This window comes from Pinus tabuliformis, chromosome 7 (genome assembly GCF_031772625.1).
Source record: "Pinus tabuliformis cultivar Carrire ecotype Pingquan chromosome 7, CPIR1, whole genome shotgun sequence".
In the NCBI taxonomy this organism is placed as follows: domain Eukaryota; kingdom Viridiplantae; phylum Streptophyta; class Pinopsida; order Pinales; family Pinaceae; genus Pinus; species Pinus tabuliformis.
Window position 1 is genome coordinate 1778668390 of NC_142293.1, and position 20828 is coordinate 1778689217.

Consider the following 20828-nt stretch of genomic DNA (forward strand, 5'->3'; position numbering starts at 1 on the left):
GGATTATCTGCAACCCCTATCCTGCCTCTGTGGTATTCGAATTTGCTCCTGGTGAGCGCCTTCGTCAAGATATCAGCATCCTGATCTTCCGTGGGAATGTATGAAAGTAACATGATTCTCTGCTGCACACAATCTTTGATATGATGGTACCTAATGTCAATGTGCTTGGATCTATGATGAAATAATGGATTAGCCGAGAGTTTAATGCAACTCTGGTTATCACAATAAATCACAGTAGGCTCCAAGTATGACCCAAACAACCCGACCAGGATCTTCCTCATCCATATAGCCTCGCATGTAGCCAAACTTGTTGCCATATACTCGGCCTCTACTGAACTGAGTGCCACGGATCTCTGCTTCCTGTTGTACCAAGAAACTGTTGTCGACCTGATACTGAAGATCCCTCCAGATGTGCTCTTTCTGTCTGTTGGGCTCCCTACTCAATCTGCATTTGTGAAGCCACATAGCTTCACCTCATCCTCCTGTCTGTACCACAATCCATATCCCGATGTGCCTCTGAGATAACGCAATACATGCTTGCCTGCCTTCCAGAGGAGCTTGGTTGGATTAACCATAGCTTGTGAAAGCTGGTTAACAGCATAGCATATATCGGGTCGTGTATTGACCAGATACATAAGCGACCCCACCAGCTGTCGATAAACAGTGGCATCCACTACCTCCGCTGAAGTAGCATCCTCCTTCCTCCAACCTCCAGGAAGAGGAGTATCAATAGGCTTGCAGCCATGCATGTTGAACTTCTCCAGTATCTCCTGGGCATACTTACCCTGAGAAATAAGTAGTCCATCACTACGCTGCCAAATTTCCAATCCCAGGAAATAATGAAGGAGACCCAAGTCCTACATCTCAAACTCTCTAGCAAGATCCTCCTTGCATGAAAGTATCAACAACTCATCTCCCGTAAAAATCAAATCATCTACAAAAAGTACAATGATCAACAACTTACCCTCCACCACTATCTGGTATAGGTTAGGATCCACCTCACTCTTGGAGAATCCAAGTCCAGTGAAATAACTGTCTATCCATGTGTACCAAGCACGAGGTGCTTGTTTTAACCCATACAACGCTCTCTTGAGCTTGCACACATGCGACTCACTGCTGAAGATTTCGAAACCTTCGGGCTGCTCTATGTACACCTCCTCCTCAATGACTCCGTTGAGGAACGCAGTCTTCACATCCATCTGATGAATGTGCCACCCCATCTGCGCTGAGAGAGCAAGAATCGTCCGTATGGAAGAATACCTTGCGACAGGTGCAAAGGTCTCCTCATAATCAATCTCCTCTATCTCTGAGAAGCCTCGGGCAACAAATCTTGCCTTGTACTTCTCCACAGTCTCGTCAGCTGCCTGCTTCACTTTGTAGATCCATCTCGAACCCACCACTGATTTCCCCTCCAGTCTTGGGACAATCTCCCATGCACTGTTTCTGACAATCGAATCATACTCTTCCACCATGGCATCTACCCATGCGAGATCCTCCACAGCTTCCTCGAAAGAGGATAGCTCAGTCATGACACATTTTCTCATAAGAGCCATGTATCCAGTGTACCAATTAGGTGACTGTCTCTGTCTGTGCTATGCTGTAGGTGGTCCTACAACCTTCTCTGCATCTTGAGCCAGTCGCTCAGCTTCTGTAATGCGCTTTCGCCCTCTGATGGTTGGCGCTGCATGAGTGGTCTCTTCCACTCCATGAACTTCATCTTGTGGCTGATCCACATCCTGAAGCTCATCCTTAGGAACTAATAGCTCCTCATCTGCATGCAAGTGTGGTTCCCTCTCAAGCGAACACTTCATGGCTTTCTCCTCCTGAAATTTGATATCCCATCGCACAACAGTCTTGCGACTGTCTGGCAAATACACACGATAGTTGTGGGGCGTATCAGTGTACCCCACAAATATCCCAACCTCTACGGTCGGCTCCAGCTTCTTCTTGGCATCCTTTGTCACATGCATGTAAACAGGAGAACCAAAAATCCTCAAATGGGAAATATCAAGCCTCTTACCAAAATAAGCCTCCTCGGGTGTACTCATGCCAAGTATCTTGTGAGGACAACAGTTCTGCACATATACTACATTATTGCATGCCTCCGCCCACAAGTGAAGGGGTAGGCCCTGATCATGCAACATCGCCTGTGCAGCACCCATGATCGTTCTATTCTTCCGCTCAGCAACCCCGTTCTGCTGTGGGTTATGGGGAGCTATGAGCTCTCTTTGAATCCCTTCTATGCTGCAGAAGTCCTTGAACTCGCCAGAGATGAATTCACCACCATTTTCGCTCCTAAGAGCCTTCACCTTCTTCCCTAATTCCTTCTCGACCAGTGCTTTGAACTCATAGAACTTTGAGTATGTCTCGCTCTTCTTCTGCATGAAGAAGATCCAGCACTTTCGAGAGAAATCATCAACAAAGATCACATAGTACTTGTGCTTTGCTGTCGAAGCTACTGAGAAAGGTCCACACATGTCTGTGTGAATTCTCTCAAGGATCGTCGGGGCGCGACTATCCTTCTCGTGAAAGGTGGCTTTCACAAATTTTCCCAAAGTACACCCCTAGTACTGATCTGACTGCGCAAGAGTGCCTTTAGGAAGCCCAGTAGAAATCTACTGCAGTATCTTCAAAGCTCCATGGTGAAGGTGGCCCAATCTCCGGTGCCACAGCTCGCCATCATCCCGACTCACCACTCCTTCTACCTTGCATGCCATTACTGTGCAGCCATCTACATGCAATTGATAAAGGTTCTTGACTTGAACCCCTATCTTCCGGGTTTCTCGAGTTGTCTTACTGTGCAGCCATCTACATGCAATTGATAAAGGTTCTTGACTCGAACCCCTATCTTCCGGGTTTCTCCAGTTGTCTTACTGCGCAGGAAATCCTTTCCCTCGCTGAAGACAACATCATATCCCTTGTATTCTAACATCGCCACAGAGATAAGATTCTTCTTCAATCCTGGAACATGCATCACTTCCTTCAATACGAAGGGTTTACCAGACTCACTCTCAAAGGAAATGGTACTGATACCAGTTGCACTGTATCTACCATCATCGCCCATCTTGATGTGCACTCCAAGATCTTTCTCATCCAGATCAAAAAACAAATCTTGATCTCCTGTCATGTGAAAAGATGCACCACTGTCCAAGAACCATACCGATCCCATCACACTTGATACCGATCCCATCACACTTGATACCAAGCATGCGATCAGTGAAAATCGAACTCAAACTGCGAGGCTAAGGCCTCTCCAACTGCAGATCCAGCAGCTTGCTTATTTCTCTTCTTCTGCGGACAATTTGTGGCATAATGTCCGTGCTGGTGATAATGAAAGCACTTCACCTTGGACATGTCCTGCTTCTTGCCTTTCGCACCGGAATGAGAAGCTTTCTTGTTCTTCCCCTTCTTTGCTTTGGCAGCCAAAGCGCAATTTTCTTCATCAGATGCCTTTGATGAAGATCCGTCCCTAGTATTCCGCCTGATCTCCTCTTGCACAAGATCAGACCAAAGTCTCTCCCATCCTGGCAATTTCTCCCAACCATTAACAGAGTCCTGATAGGAATGCCAACTCTTCAGAAGACCAAGGAGAGCCAAGCTCACCAAGTCCTCATCATCGACAGTCACCCCCACACTTCCCAGCTCATCCTGGCATTGGGTGAACTTCGTGAGATACTTGGGCATACTGTCTCCTTTCTCGCACTTAATGTTTCTGAGTTTATCCTTAAGCACCAACTTCCTCTGGTCGTTCTTTCTTTGGAATAAATCTGTCAACGCTTTCCACATCAAGTATGGAGAAGCCTTTTCGTGCAAGCTGGATACAATGTGATCCTTCACGCCCTCCAACAGAATCCTTCGACACTTTGCTATCTTCTTTTCCAAGCCTCAACTTGAGCAACATCAGTAGGCTTTGGGAAATCAACATCTATGAATTCCTTCAACCCAATGTCATCTAACACTGCCTCCATCCTGTCTTTGCATGCAATATAATTCAAGCTGCCTTCAAGGGCATACTCCAATTGCAATCCGTTGAAAGACATTTCAACTTTGACACCAAGAAAACACTGCTGCAAATCGAATTCCACCAGCTCAAAACTCAACCGCTTCTGATCTAAAATTCGTGAGAACAAAGTTTTTCTCGTACAGGGATTGACTGTATGGGAATTTACCAGATATCTCACCTTCCAAAAGAAGGATGAATCCAGAGGCTACCTGGCCCGATTACAGACTCTACCTAAAGAAATAAAATGTAATCACTTTATGAATAATAGATCTGATGATCAACTTCGCTCTGATACCATGTAGAAATTTTGAATTATATAACACTTATTCACAAAGATTATCCTGATTATACACTATTTGCAGAATGAATGCATAATACATAACCTCCTCTACCATTGATCATCAATTTGTAGAATTAAAAAAACAATCGCATGCGCACATTGAAACATCAATCACACATATCAACACAGTATGTAATGGGGAAGCATACAGCTGAAAACCCCCAACTATCTGTATATTATAATGATAGAGAACATGTAACAATACATAGTACAATATTCCTCACAAGTACTCAGTACTATCTCCACATGCTACACACAAACTAGCTCAGATCTGAACAAGTCATGGGTTCAAATCTCCTCCACTGTTTGCCTGCCTCTACTGCGCAATCCAAGTTGAGAACAGATCAGATCCAAGTTCGAATTCCCTTGGCTTGTACTGCGCAATCCTGATTGGCAATCTCAATCAATGATTGTGCAAATCTCATGCACAACTATAGTCACAACTAATAGTAGTCTCACCCTTTCACCCACCTCTAACACTTGTCTCCACTAAACTGTCCATGCACTGAGTTAACTGATGTATTCTTTAGTTGATTTATGAGTTAATAATTAGTGAATTAATTAATAATTAATTCACACCACTCATCACTAGTGTATTTGTCAGTTAGACTAAATACAACTAGTTCAACTAAGTCAAACTGAACATAACTCCATCAACTCTTCAATCAACTCCACCAAACTCAATCACTTGAGTTCTAACTGAAGTCCATCATGCAATAGCTCAACTAACCCATAGGAAAAGCGTATTTCCTTCTGGTATTTGCATGTGCCACATCCGTAGCTCGAACTGAAGTGCTGCAAGAGGATAAGATAATGTTTATAGTCCAAAATTTTTTTTGACTGGCAGTCTAAAAATAGACTCCGCCCTTATGTATAAAAATAGAGGTCCATCTATTTTTACCAACAGGACCAATCATCCATAAATAGCATCCTGCAACTCATAGACCATGATCCATATGTCTAAAAATAAACTTTGCGCCAAAAATAGCCTGCGAGCCCACTTAGTGAAGGCGACTTCTTTTCACTAAGCTCCATCATCTTGTTGCATTTTCAATAGCTCCCAAACAAGGGAGCTAGGATGAAAAAGACATTTTACAGTGTGCCTCAGGTAATTAATTTAGAGTTTCCTCTCTTCTCATCCATCTAACTTCTATTATCATGTATGGCATCTTTCTTTTGTATTTGTGAGTTATTTTCCCCTTCTCAAATCAATTCTAGGGACCTTCTTCCCCCTCACCTGGTTTTTGGGGATAATTGGTAGCTTTCATTCCTTTGGTTATTTTGTTTTAGCTAGAATTGGAGCAGGAGGTGGTGATTGACAGCAAGGTGGCCCACTGATCATTTGGTGGGAAGTAATTAGAGTGGGTTCGGCCTCTAGTTTTCTAGTCACATAATTTCTTTGGTTTTTTGGGCTCCTAGAAGCTAGTGTGTCATGCTTGTTACTCATATCCTTTCTAAGAATCAAGTGGAGTCCGACATGGTTTGTGAGGTGGCGAGGTGGTAGGTAGTGTGTACTATTGTGGGATTCCTTTGTGTTTGGTTGGTATTTTGGCTTTCATCCTCTAGTATGGGCTGGGAGGAGGTTGTTTTAGTATTCTCTTGTCTGTTTGTGGGTTGAGTGGTTATTTTTTCACCTCTCTCAGCGTTAGGGTCTGGGTCTTGGCTCATGTAGATGGCGACTATGTGCATCTGTGGTTCAGAATTTGGGAGATACTAAAGAGTGGAATTTGTAAAGCAACTCAACTAGTGGACACATAGCTAGAATAGGTGCCCCACTAATGTATGTATGAGCCATGTATCGAGCAGTTCTTAGCCAGTCAAAGGTGAAGAGGATCAGGGAGGGAGCATCTCTATCTGTCTAGAGAAGCACATATCTTACAGTCTAGGTCCCAATTATGGTCTTCGACATGTCGAGACTGAAATACCAAGTGAGGGGAAGGGCTTCCTACTATGAGGAGTGTGCTCGAAGAGAAAACTCTCATCTACATAACGCAGTAGCAAGTTTTACAATGACATATAGGGAGAAAATCTCAATATTGTCCGAGGTTGATTTGATAGTATAATGGAGGTTCTTCTAGTATTATAATTTGAAGGAGGTTCATTCTGACTTACTGAAGATTTGATTGATTTGAATAGTGAGATAGAGCTTGATTGTTATTTGTAGAGATCATATAGTTGATTTGATACATAGCAAGGAGACTGTGCGAAGCATAGTTTGATTTGTCATTTGCAAAGACTAACCTATGTGTTGCAAGTCTCTGAAATCTTATTAATGATATCTCATATTGCTTTCATATGTTACATATACTTCTGAGATTTAACTAATGCACATTTTAGGAGTAGACGCACACTCATTCTTTTGTAGAGAAGTATGTATGCAAAGATCGCTATGTTGTCTTGATAGTGTATGCAAACAATGTAATGAATTCTTTTGTTGCAATGATAGTGAAATACATGTCGGACATGTTGGTATTGTAGTGTTGGCATTGATATCAACAAGTTTGAGGCGTTTCTTTTCATGGATGGATGCTTAGTTTGATGGTCTTCTATAGTTGGCATTGATGTCAACTTAGTTACGGTAGACCTAGTGGAGTGATGTCGGAGATGTTGCTGGACATGTTGTGTTGATCGTAGATGTTGTTGTTGTAGGTAGTTGGAGTGCTGCTCTAAATGTTGGATATGCTGCTATGTGTTGAGTCATGACTGCTAGTGTTGGAGACGCCTCTATCACTGATGGAGGAAGTTGGATGACTTGATGCTATTTTTGCAGGTGTTAGAGATGTTGCTATAGATGTCACATGTGTTAGAGATGTTAAGGTTGCTGCTTGAGGAGTTGGAGGTGTTGGTCTTGGTGCTAAAGTTGGAAGAATAGGTATATCATGTCACTGATTTGTTTGTAGCCTATTTCATCAGTCGCAACCCTGTTACATAGGTTTAGAGGCATGTTCAGGAGCTGAGGAAAATTTTCGAATAGGTGGCAGAGGTTCCAGACTGGAGAACTAATGCTTTCCCTTAGTTTTAGCCCTAGTCGCATGGAGCATGGACAAGGGAGTGGTTTTAGGCTCCAGTCGTTAGAGGGGCAGGCCCAAGGAAGTGTTTATAGCTCCAGTTTCATGCAAGAAAATGCTAAGGGAGTGACTATGGGATTTTCACTAAAATTACTCTGCATTCCTTGTGTTGTTGAGTTAATTTTTGTGTTTTGGTGACATCCTTGATCATAACTTTTCAGTTTATGGTCGGAAAATTTTGTGGGACCTCCAAAAGATGATTAAAGTTGAAAATATAAAAAAGGCTAATGGAGTTAGAGGTTGATAGAGTCAAAGAGCTTAATTCGAATCAAATCTAGCATATAAACAAAGTTGTGATGCTTAGTAGTTCTGAGTACTTATTGAGTTGAGCACTTGAGTTCATCTACATATTGGAGGAAGCTCATTGTGATTTGGTTGTTTGTCTAGCTGAGTTGTGAGAGTGTGTGTGTGGAGAAGAATCCTGCAAGCTCCATGTGTTCTCTAGTGCAAAAATTCTGAAGTAGATTGCAGTTGTAACGACAGTGAGCTAAAGCTTGTTTCAACCTTATGATTATGGAGTGCGTGAGATGTTGAGGTCTTGATTGGAGAAGTGTTTGGAGAGATGGTATTGTTTCATGTGTAGTATTTGGAGTTTGGAGATTCAATTTTTTTTGGTGCTTTGATGATATGTTGCTACAGAGCTCATGTTGAGCAGTTATCGGTTCCATCATGAAAATATATGAAACAAGAACCACATAGAGGAGAAGAGTTGGAGGACTCAGCGAAATCGATATAAGACAGAAGATTTCTCAAATCCAATGGTGGTTGGATAGTTCGGTAGAAACTGGGTAAGGTTCATTGGTCGTGGTAGCTCTAGTAGATCGAAGTCTGTAGAGCCATTGATAGTTCAGGAGTATCCTGGTGAGGGTTGTTGATCATGGTGGCCTTCAACGGATGGTAGTCTATAGATATGCTTGAGAAACAATCTCCCTTTGATAATAGCCATATGTATAACTCTATGTAAAGAATTTTCTTGATATAAGAGAATCTGAGCAACGCAACAGCAGTGGGTGGTTTTTTTCCCTGGAGAGGGTTTTCCACCAGACATACTTGTGCTATTGTGTTGATTTTTTTATGGTTGCATGTTTGTATTTGGTGCTCTGATCTATGGTTTTGTGTTTCTGTTAGTGCATGGTGTAAAAAATTATGTTCGTTTAGGTATTTAGCTTGTGTGTGGATGCTTTGGAAGGATGAGGAGATGCTTCACCTAGTTGACAGTGATGGAGATTGTAAAGTCATGTTTATGCTACTTAGTATATGTGTATATGGTTCTTGGCTAGAATTTTTAGTCCTATCATTGATGATTTGATAGTTATGCAGGTGTTGGGGAAGTTGTGGAGCAGTTTTATGTTTTATGTACTATTGTGGTTGATTAATGAAATTCAAGTCAACCTATTTTGACTTGTGTTGAAAATGGAGATGGATCAGTGTTTTGTTGAAATGCCGCAATGGCTACAATGAGTCCTTGATGTCCCACAAAAGGTTTAAAAGTAGTGGAACAAGTTTGGGCAGGTTTTGAGTTGAAGAAAGTTGAATTTGATCATCCTTTGCCCAATCGCACTAATGGTGGGTCATCAGAGCAACTGGAACAATCCATTCGCTTGGAGGACAACCCATGCAAGCGACCAGGATTTTCAGTCGACTTTCTCCAGGCCTGTGCGAGTGACTATGATTGTAGGTGAAGTTTCTCCTGTTTCCTCGCCCTCCTCAGATGATTTAATTGCTTTTTATGATGTATCTTGTTTAGGAATCTTCATTAAAGGTTCTAATTGACTAAATCAATATGTCAGAATGAAGATTGAAGTGTGAATGCTTTAATGGAGTGAGTAGTGAAGTAGTGGAAAAAATTGTTTAAAAGAAGGATTAGATCGACCATTGCATGGTAAGGGAACTAAGCAGAGCTGTGTGTAGAGTGCAGAGGGCGACCTCTTACAAAACATAGCTATGCAGAGGTCAAATTTATAAATACGAGGACTGACATATATAATTTACTAAAATCATATATGGCATGGCCTTGGCAAAGATTTGTTTGGCAGTTGGTTTCCTTGTTTTCATGTTTATCTTCCAGGAGATACTTCATGGGTTGCATCAACATGGTGTTGTGCATGACAAGGGGACATACTCTCATTAGACATTATTGGCATTTTTCTTTAGTGTTGTTGTGGCCCTTTGTCATTGATGTCAAAGGGGGAGAGATTAGGTGGTTAAAGATCAACCTCACTTATTAGATGGAGGTTGACATCAATGCCAAAGGGGGAGTTTGTTATCATTGTAGTGTTGGCATTGATGTCAACAAGTTAGATGTGCTTCTTTTCATGTGTATGTGTGATGGATGCTTGGTTTGATGGTCTTGCATATTTTCCATTGATGCCAACCTAGTTGTGGCAGACCTAGTGGAGTGATGTTGGAGATATTGTTGGAGATGTTGCGTTGATGGTAGATGTTGCTACTGCAAGTAGTTGAAGTGCTTCTCTAGATGTTGGATATGTTGTTATGTGTTGAGTCATGACTGCTAGTGTTGGAGATGCCTCTATCAGTGATGGAGGGATTTGGATGACTCGATTCTGCTATTGAAGGTGTCAGAGATGTTTTTATAGATGTCATAGGTGTTAGATATTTTAAGATTGTTGCTTAAGGAGATGGAGGTGTTGGTCTTGCTGCTAAATTTCGCAGAATAGGTCTAACATGTCACTGACTTGTTCTTAGCCTGTTTCATTAGTTGCAAACCTATTGTATAGGTTTCAAGGTGTGTTTAGGAGTTGAGCGAGATGTTCCAATAGGTGGCAGAGGTTCTAGACTAAAGAACTAATGCTTTCCCTCAGTTTTAGCCCTAGTCACATGGAGCATGGGTCAAGGGAGAGGTTTTACGCTCCAGTCGTTGGCAGGGCAGGACCAAGGGAGAAGTTATAGCTCTAGCCACATGCAAAACATTGCTAAGGGATCGACTATGGTATTTTCACTAAAATTACTCTGCATTCCTCACGTTGTTAAGCTAATTTTTTGTGTTTTGATGACATCCTTGATTAGAAATTTTTTGTTTGTGGTCAGAAAAGTTCATGGGACCTCTAGAAGTTGATTAAAGTTGAAAATATCAAAAAGGCTAATGGATTTGGTGGTTGATAGAGTTAAAGAGATGAATCTAGATCAAGTGTAACATATGAACAGAGTTGTGATGCTCAGTAGTTCTGAGTAATTATTGAGTTGGGTGCTTGAGTTCATTTACATATTGGAGGAAGCTCATTGTGATTTGGTTCATTGTATAGTTGAGTTGTGAGAGTGTTTGTGTGGAGAAGAACCCTGCAAGCTTCATGTGTTCTCTAATGCAGAAATTCTAAAGCAGATTTCAATTGTAGCAGTAGTGAGCTAAATCTTGTTTAAACCTTATGATTATGGAGTGTCTGAGATGTTGAGGTGTTGATTGGAGTACTGTTTGGAGAGATGGTATTGCTGCATGTATAGTATTTGGAATTTGGAAATTCAAATTTTTGTTTGTGCTTTGATGATATGTTGTTGTAGAGCTCATGTTGAGTAGTTTTTAGTTCCACTCGGAAAATATATGAAACAAGAACCACATAGAGGAGAAGAGTTGGAGGACTCAAGAAAATTCGATATAAGAGAGCATATTTCTCAAATCCAATGATGGTTGGATATTCGGTAGAAATTGAGCGAGGCTCGTTGGTTGTGGTATCTTTTAGCAGATCGGAGTCTCTAGAGTCATTGATAGTTTAGGAATATTTGGGAGAGGATTGTTGATCGTAGTGGCCTTCAATGGATAATATTCCGTTTATCCGTTTGAGAAACAATCTCCATTTGATAGTATCCATATGTATAACTCTATGTAAATAATTTGCTCGACATAATAGAATTTGAGCAACATAGCAGCAGTGAGTGTCTTTTCTCCCTGGAGAGGTTTTTTCCATGAGAAATGCTTGTGTCTATTGTGTTGATTATTTTTATGGTTGCATGTTTGTATTTGGTGCTCTGATCTACAATTTTTTTCCCAATTTGTGCATGGTGTAAAAGATTAAGTAATTGCAATTTTTTTTTGAAGTGCCACACTATTGAGTCAACCCCCCAGATAGTAGTGATATAGTTTCCAACAAGACCTATACTTGCTTGCTTAATGACGATGAATTAAATGATGCTTGGTGAATTGAGATCAAATTTTTCCTAGTTAATGAAGCATTGTGACAAATATTTATGGTCAGTGTTAGTATGAAAATTTATATTCAGAGATGATTTATGTTGCAAAATGTGTTGTGGTAAAGCAATCGATTTTTCTCATATGTATGGAGTAAGGGAATGTATATTTATATGATGAGATTACATTGAATAAGTGCCTTAATGTGTATAAAAATATCTGTGATAGAGGGTTGGTAGTATGTGTATAAATCAACGACTTTGAAAAAGTTTTGAGTGATAGAGGTTGTATGTGGGCAGAGGACAATGTCTTATAAATTAGATGTTGCTATTTGTCTTTGATATTATCTTCATGGCTTGCTATTGATGATTCTACTTTGAGTTTGTTGCTTATATGTCTACTATTGTTTTAGATCTTTGTTGTTGATTGTCATTGATAAATATGATTTTATTGTTGAGTTGATGATGGTGCTGCTCTGAGGAGACTTTTTATGTTTTGATAGAGGGTTTTGGCATTGATGAGAGTTGTTGATTGACAAGGAATGTTTTGATGAGCACGATATTTGTTTGGCTTGGTTTTGAGCAAAGAGTTTGACTTGGTATTTGATCGGATTTGACTTGGTATTTGACAGAATCGATGAACTTGGGTTTGATGGTCTATTGAGTATAATTTCTTGATCAATGATTTATTTTAGAGAGGTTATTAGTATCTTGGCATTCAATTATTCAGTGATTGAGCATAATGGTTGATGTGGGTCCAGTTTGAAAATTGGATAAAATGTGACTTGTAGGTTTTGTGTTCGTTTTGATTTAGGTGGATCAAGTGTGAAATATTTTGAAACATGGTCCACAGAGGAACTAAGGGTTGGGGCCGATAAACTTGATTATGGAGTAGTAGCTTCCTTCCAGTCAAAGCTAGAGAAACAGGAGGAGGTGGTGGCCTTCAACAGTCAGGAGCCTGTGCACTGTTAAGACTCTACGCCATTTCAAGACGTAATGGAAGAATTTCTTAATAATATTAATAAGAATAAGACAAAAACAATGGTGGTTTTCTCCCAATTGAGTTTCCAACTAAAAATCTGGTGTCCTTATGTCTTGGTGTGCTGATGATGTGTTGCATTCTTATGGTTTATATGCTCTTACGTGTAATTCTTCATATGGTTTACTGAATATGCCTAACACATTGTGCTGCTAATGAAATAATTGATCAGATAAATTTGAAAAAGAACGTATAAACTAAGTAAAATTTGATTAGGCATGAAACACTGATTCATCTCCCCTGCTCAGTATTTTTAACATATTCAAGGTTAGATTAATTATGAGGAAATTTGAATTTAGGTTCTCCACCACTAGCATCATATTGATTTTCTGAAGTATTATCATTATAAAAAATTGCTAAGTCGTGACAGTAATTATTAAGTGATTATGATAGATACCTACTTTTATAATTCTCATGAAATATTATATGAAAATATTTTAGAGAATAAATGATATAAGGAGGAAGTGCCCTATACCATCGTCTAGTGCCTCCTTCTAAATAGAGCACAAATAATTCATAATAATATCCTCATGATAAAACATGATCTATAAAATGAAACTGTAGAATTCCATGAGATGTTGAAGAGGGTCGTCATCGTAATCTTCTTGAAAGTGGAGAAGGTATTTCTTCCATACATCTGTGTTAGGAATCTCATTAGGAAAACTAGGTATGTTAGAAAAATATAGAGGGGAAAATTGTGTAGCTACCAAGGAAGCCCAAGAAAAATACATTTAAACAATATAAATGATACAAATAAATTATGGAGTCACTCAGTGAAAAATTAAACAAAGAAATATTTTCTTGAAGCTTCATATGCACATGTTGTTGTGCTCTTATTTAACCATTTATCATTTACGAGAGAAATGTAATATTCACACTTCGTTCCCCACTAATGACGCCAAAAATGATGTTGTCTCTTGAATTGTTCCTAGAGACAAGGAACAATCTGAAAGGAGTCCAATGAGGATTTAACGATCTTCCTACTTTAGGTTGGATACTATCCCTCTCCAATCATAACTAATATTCCTTATGTTTGATTTTATCTATGAAAGAATAAAAATATTGCAACTATAATATCCTTTAATTAAAGGTAGGCCAGGTTATATATGAAATAATGTTTTAGGAAAATATAGGTGGTGAGGCTTACAATATGTGAAACTTATTAAATAAATAAATCATTAACGACTAAAAATGAAAATTCCGAATATTATGTATCATAATCCACACCTAACATGATGGTTATAAATTAAATTAAAAATTAAAATAACAAGAAAGGGGAAATAAGAAAAGTTAAAACATGTTGGCATGTATATATCCAATTGAAATGTTGAAGTGAAATCATACGATATCATGTATCTATATCATTTTATTCTGCAACAAATAAACGAGAATGTTGACTTAACCCTTTTTAAATAGTATATTTTTAAGAAATATTAAATAAAACAATGTATGAAGGGTTAACAATGTGATGATGCAATATCATCATTAATTTTTCTTATATGCTAGTAAAAGAACATTACAACAAAATAAATAAGAAAAATAAAAATAAAATATAACTGGTATGTATTAATACTAAAATGAAATGTGCAATGAAAGGATATCGTGCATCGACAAAATTCATATATGCAACATGTCACTCAAATCTTATTTAAACCCTCTACATAATATTTAATATTTAAAAAGCATTAAATGAGTCATATATGAGATATCCAATGTATGATAATGCCAAATAAGAAATAATTCACATTTACGAGTAAATAAAAAATAAGAACACATAAAAGAAAACAATATGAATCATAATAACATTTATTAAAATCTCACCGTCATAATGAAACAGGCCAACTTAACATATACACTATGCCTACAAAACAATAAGGTTTCACCTCCCAAGGCTACCCTTCAATGATCTAATGATAAGACTCATTTCATAACTTCAACTCCTTTTATTTCATAACTTAGACTCCTTTTAATTTTTTTAACTTTCTCGTTATATAATTTAATATTTTAAAATTACAATGTTTTTCCTTTTACTTCTCTAGGCCAACTTAACATATACACTATGCCTACAAAACAATAAGGTTTCACCTCCCAAGGCTACCCTTCAATGATCTAATGATAAGACTCATTTCATAACTTCAACTCCTTTTATTTCATAACTTAGACTCCTTTTAATTTTTTTAACTTTCTCGTTATATAATTTAATATTTTAAAATTACAATGTTTTTCCTTTTACTTCTCTAGTTTTCGGTCGCTTTTTAATTTTCCTTTTACTTCTTCTCTAGTTTTCAGTCGCTTTTTAATTTCCTCTTTGTTATGCTCCTCCATTATTCACTTAAATAAATTAATCCATCCTCAATAAATGTACCTGGATCATATTTAGAAAATGAGGATTAGTTTCATAATATTTTCATAATTATTTCAATATAAAATAAAAAGAATGTATTTCCTTACTTTACCTCGTCAAGGCTCATAATTGGATAAAGACTCTATTAATGTTGTATCTTAAACTAATTCATGTATGTTAAAGTCTTGGAAAAAGTGGAAAACCCTAGAAAAATAGGAACAAGTTTGGTGTTTAACTTTAATATAAGTTGTTCTCTAATTTATTAAACCAATTAAAAAGAGGGAGAAAAATGAGGAGGATAAAGATGGATGCTTAATTTTAATATCGGGGATAGAGAGATGTGGGGATTTGAAAACATGATTTTGGACCTTGATATATCTAAGGGTTGAAAATTAATGAGATTAATGATGGTAAAACACATGGGTAGAAAGATATGTGTGCTAATTATTTTTTTGAATATTGATAAAATTTTAGACATGTGAATGCTTTAAAACACATAAATAGTAATATCACTAAGTGGTTGATTATTATCATTATATAAAATAGTTATGCTTTAAAATAGAATTCATGATAATATTTTAAGAATTTATTATCATGTATTTACTTTTTATCCCTATCACTTTATTATGTGTTTATGGATCATGCTATTTTATTTCTTTAAGTTAGAATACCATTTGTGTTAATTTAGGATTATGTAAAAGTATTAAGATATATAAGCTTATATATGGTTTATAATAAGTTAAAGTTAGATGATATTATAACTAAGTACACTTTGTGAGGGGAGAATTATTTTTATTAAAGTTTAAAAGATTAAGGTACAATTTAAATGTAAGGGGTAGGTTAAAATGACGAAAATGAATTTGAGAGGTAGAACAAGGCCAGAAGTAACCAGATAAAGGCTCATGTGAGGTAGAATTATTAGAGGTAGCCCAATTTTTAAAGAGGGTCAAATTGGGCTATAACATGCTCAACAATATCATCGAAAATGATCTAGCTATTTGGTTCTATTAAAACTAATTTTTCCCACTCGAGTGTTAAAAATCAATTTTGGTGTGGAGTAAAACAAACTGAATATGGTTATGAAGAGAACTCCCAAGAACTAGGAAATTCACAACTCCTATATTATAATACCCCCCATATTAATCCATGAGTTGTAATGAATATGTATATATGATAGCTAGGCTGGTGAGTTGGGTTTTATTGAGGTGTGCATGCCTCTATGTGTATAAATGTGTTAGGTCAATGGGATAGTGTACTAATATGTTTTAAGGTCAAGATGCTTGTGTGGCCAACCAAAGAGCCTATGTAACAAAAGGCTAGAAATATTTTCAAATATAACATTTAAATGCATGTGTATTAATAAAGGACATGAAGACTATGACTCCACAATGAGAGAAACATGAGGTGGTAGAACCAATACTTGTTTCCTAAGCCAAATGATATAATTCTAAAATTAACTTTAGGGATAAGATTAAAATATTATAGTATTAAACTATAAATAAAAGGAAAAGGGAAGGGAATATGACACATTCAACTTCCCTTTCCATCAGAGTCTACCAGCAGATCATTGTGGAACTGGTTTTTGGAAGAACCAAATGATCCCGACTACCATTGAGGGTAGACGGAGACCACTGAGGGTAGCTGGAACTCTTGGAAGCCATACAGATCTGAGGAATCCTTGAATGATCAAGTTGGACACCTTGGAGGTAGTGGCGTAGCCCGAGGAATTGTGAGGGAAGATAATGGGATGTACTACTTCAGTGTGGGGCTAATGGGGGTCATGAGCTTGTTGGTTAGAGCATTCTAGGGTTTGGTACCTTGGCCCCATTCATATTTGGTACTCAACATTCACTTGGATTAGGTAGCATTTTAAATTATGGAGTCATGGCCTCAGCTCAGGGTGACTGACTATTGACATAATTTGAGTAGTGTGGTCTACAATTGGGTTGTGCATATGAGGTTTGCAACTAATCAAAAAAATTTATTAGATGAGTGCCACAAACTTGTTTATGTTATTTATGGTTATTATGCATGTTTTTATTATTTTCTAGTTATGTTATATTTGTGTTGTTCTAATTATGAGATCAATAGCATTGTGAGTGGCATAACCTCAATTGGGTAGTTTGGGGATGTTACATGTATAGTGATTGGAGCTATCTCTTATTGTCATTCACTAAAATCAAATAAAATTAGAAATGACATAGAGAATATAACTGAAAGGTATGAGAACATTTTTTTTTCTTGTTTTACTAAAACAATAATGAATCTTGGTTCTCTATCCCAATGGTTTGGGTGAAGTTGACCTTATCATATTCATATAAAGACACTACTAGAAGGCAAAGTTCCCATTCTGTTAAGCCTTATATAAGCCCCATGTTAACCCAAAAAACCCCTTATTAAGCCCTAGATATTGAGTGATTAGATTTCTATTTTTATATTTTATGTAGAAGAGAACCTCATGGTCCCATTTTATTATAATTGTATTCCTTTGTCTCCTATATATATATATATATATATACTAAGGAGACCTAGTCTTACGATCATCAAATATTGTCTTGTTTATTGTATTTAGTATAAAAGAAGGTTTCCCCCTCGAAGTGCATTGCAATTATTAGTTTCTTATCATTTTTGAGGTGCAAGGATCATAACATTTGGTATAAGAGCTCTTGATCTCAGGGTTTTGCTGCTTTAAACAAGTCATTGCGACATTTTCACCATACAAGTTTGCTTGTGGGAAGAGGCCAAAATAATGACTATGTTTTGGGAAAGTTACTATAACTTTCAGTTGGGACATCATATTCAGTTCACACTTGCGAAATTGAAGAAAATACATATTAGTGTTCAGAACAAATTTTCAGGTCCAAAAGGACTCAAATATTAGAGATATATCAATAAAGCTTCAAACATTATGCTTTTCTCCAAATTAAGGTACGTAACTTACTAATGACCTAACTATTCATTAGAATATCATGTCTTTTCCTTTTGTTGTAATAAAGAGGAGCGTTATTATTGTTTTCCAACATGCCTCTAAAGAAACATAGCATACCAACTAAGTCGACTAAAGGTCCAATGGATGGTAGTATGTTGAAAAAGGTGGATCTCTTAGGTTCTTAAGAAAAAATTAAAAGAGAAATGGAAAAGAATATGAATGAAAATAAGGAAGGAATAGAAAAGAAGATGAATGAAAATAAGGAATATAAATGAAGATGAATGAAAATAAGGAATAAATACCAAAACTGATGATTTCCATGGAAAATATTCTCTTGAAGAGGCTTCCTAAAAGGGTTGTGGAGATCCAAGGAAATTTTGAATATAACAAGAAGCAAATTTTGTTAATATCTCATATGGGAAGTATGTTATCACAACCAGAGAGCACAAATTTTGAAACACAAAACAATAATCATGAATTTTCAATGCAAGATCCACAACATTAGGGCTTCAAATTAGCACCAAGGAAATACTACATTCTGAAGATTAATGTGAGGAAATTTGATGGTAATGATTTTCTAACATGGATATTTCAGATGGAGTAATACTTTGATCTACACCAAATGGCATTGTTATGAAAAGTAAATATTGCATCCATGTTTTTAGAACAAGACCAACATGTATGATATCAATGATTTTTTGAAAGAAAAATAGATTCTATTAGACCTTGGTATATTTTGACATAGGAACTAATAAATCATGATGGTTATATCAAGAGAAACACATTATTTAGTCAATTGGTAAATCTTTGATAGAAAGGTATCCTTACATAGAACATTCAAGAATTCTAAAAGCTGAGTCTCATAATTAAAAATATTTCAAAGGATAACTTGTTAGAACTATTTATGGGTAATTTAAAGAAAACATCCAGCATGAGGTCTATCTCATTGAACCTAGATTTCTAGATCATGCTTTCAGTCTTGCTAGGAAAATTGAAAGTAAAAATATGGCCACTAGAAAAATTGTCACTAATAACTATAGAGAAAATCATGCTCCCTTTCCTACCTGACAAGGTTGAATCCTCATCAAATGAAATAAGGGAAAAGGGATTATGTTTACACTGTGACAAGAAGTATAGTAAAGGGCATAAATTCAATGAGAAGAAATTATTCTACATATATTTTGAAGATCAAGAAGATCAAGAAGTGGAAACTTCACCAGATCTAGACCTAGAAGAAACTACTCCAACAGTCCCTTGTCATGCATAAACGACATCAATACTCTACAGATCCTCAAGATTGAAGGATATATCAAAAGTAAATGGGTAATAGTATTTATTGAGTTAGGTAGTACTCATAAATTCATCAATTACAAATGGGAAAAACTTCTTAATTTCTTTGTATATCCAACACCTAAATTTCAAGTGATGATTATAGATGGAGGCACCATAAATTTTTTAGGGAAGTGAAATGATATTAAGATGAATATGATGGAGTATTTATTGGTATTCCCATTATTTCAATCAAAATATGTGGTGCTAATGTTGTGTTAGAGTCCAATGGTTACAATCATTGGGAAAAATGGACTTTAATTTCCATGAGATTTTCATAATGTTTTTCTTAGAAGGAAATGAAATTGAGCTTAGAGGTATCCAAGGGAAGCCCAATAAGGTGATAGTCTCTAATAGCATGAAAAAATTGCGAAAAAAAGGACACCAAATTGTAGTTGTATAATTGTGTTCCTTAGACATGTCCGAACATATATATACGTTGGCATTGGTGTCATGATGAAAGCTAGCTTGTGTTGGCATTGATGTCAACCTTATGATGTTAACTTAGCGATGTGATTGATGGTAGCTCATGTGCTAGTGATGGTTGTGTTCTTATTCATGACCTAGTGCAGGATGCCTACCTAGTGCAGGAATTGGAAGATGACTTGTTGCAATAGTATGTTTGCTTGATGATGATGTTGTTGAGGTGCTTTAGTGTTGTTCATAGGTGTTGCAACTTATGCAGGTGCTAGAGGAGAGTATAGGACTTGTTGGCAGTAATGTCAACTCTTGTTTGTTGGCTTCTGGGTCAACTTGGTATTAGCACTTAGGAGACGCGTTTGATCCATTTATAGAGGTGTTAGTGAGCTTAGTAGAGGTTTGGAGGCATGTACAGGAGCTGGAGAAGGTGTCCGTCAGGTGGAAGAGGTTCTGAGTAGAGGTTTTTGTGTTTTTCCTTATACTCTTCACTAGGCATTGGGAGATAAGCCTTTGCATGCAATTGAAGGCCTTTGGATGCAGGGAAGCTAGCCAATTCATGCTGTTATGGTTGAAATCTGCTAGTTCTATGGGTGCCGCTGAGGCTTAAATTAAATTTCCTTTCTATTCCTTGTACAATTCCAGAACATTTCGACTTGTATGTTCATGAAAGCTTATAAATTAATGTGTTAATGTTGAAATAGGTTTAGCAAGTCCTCTAGCGAGAGTGAACAATTTAAGTGAAAAAGTAGTGGTGATAATGGTTAGATCTCATCAACTTTGTTCACTCTTGGTCCCCACTAATGACGCCAAAAATGATGTTGGCTATTTACATGTTCCTAGAGACAATGAACAATATGAAAGGCATCCAATGAGGATTGAATGATCTTCCTACTTTAGGTTGGGGACTGGCCCTCTCCAATCATAAGGGGTATTCCCTATGTTTGATGTTATCTATGAAAGAATAAAAATATTGTGACTATAATATCCTTTAATTAAATATAAGCCAAATTATAAATGAAATAATGTTTTAGGAAAATATAGGTGGTGAGGCTTACAATATATGAAACTTATTAAATAAATAAATCATTAATGAATAAAAATGAAAACTCCAAATCCCCCGATCGGGGTGACGAAGTGGGAGGGTACGGGCATTAAGACAAACAAGAAGAGAGGATGGCAAGGACGACCGACCATAGTCCTCATTCTTGAATAGCAG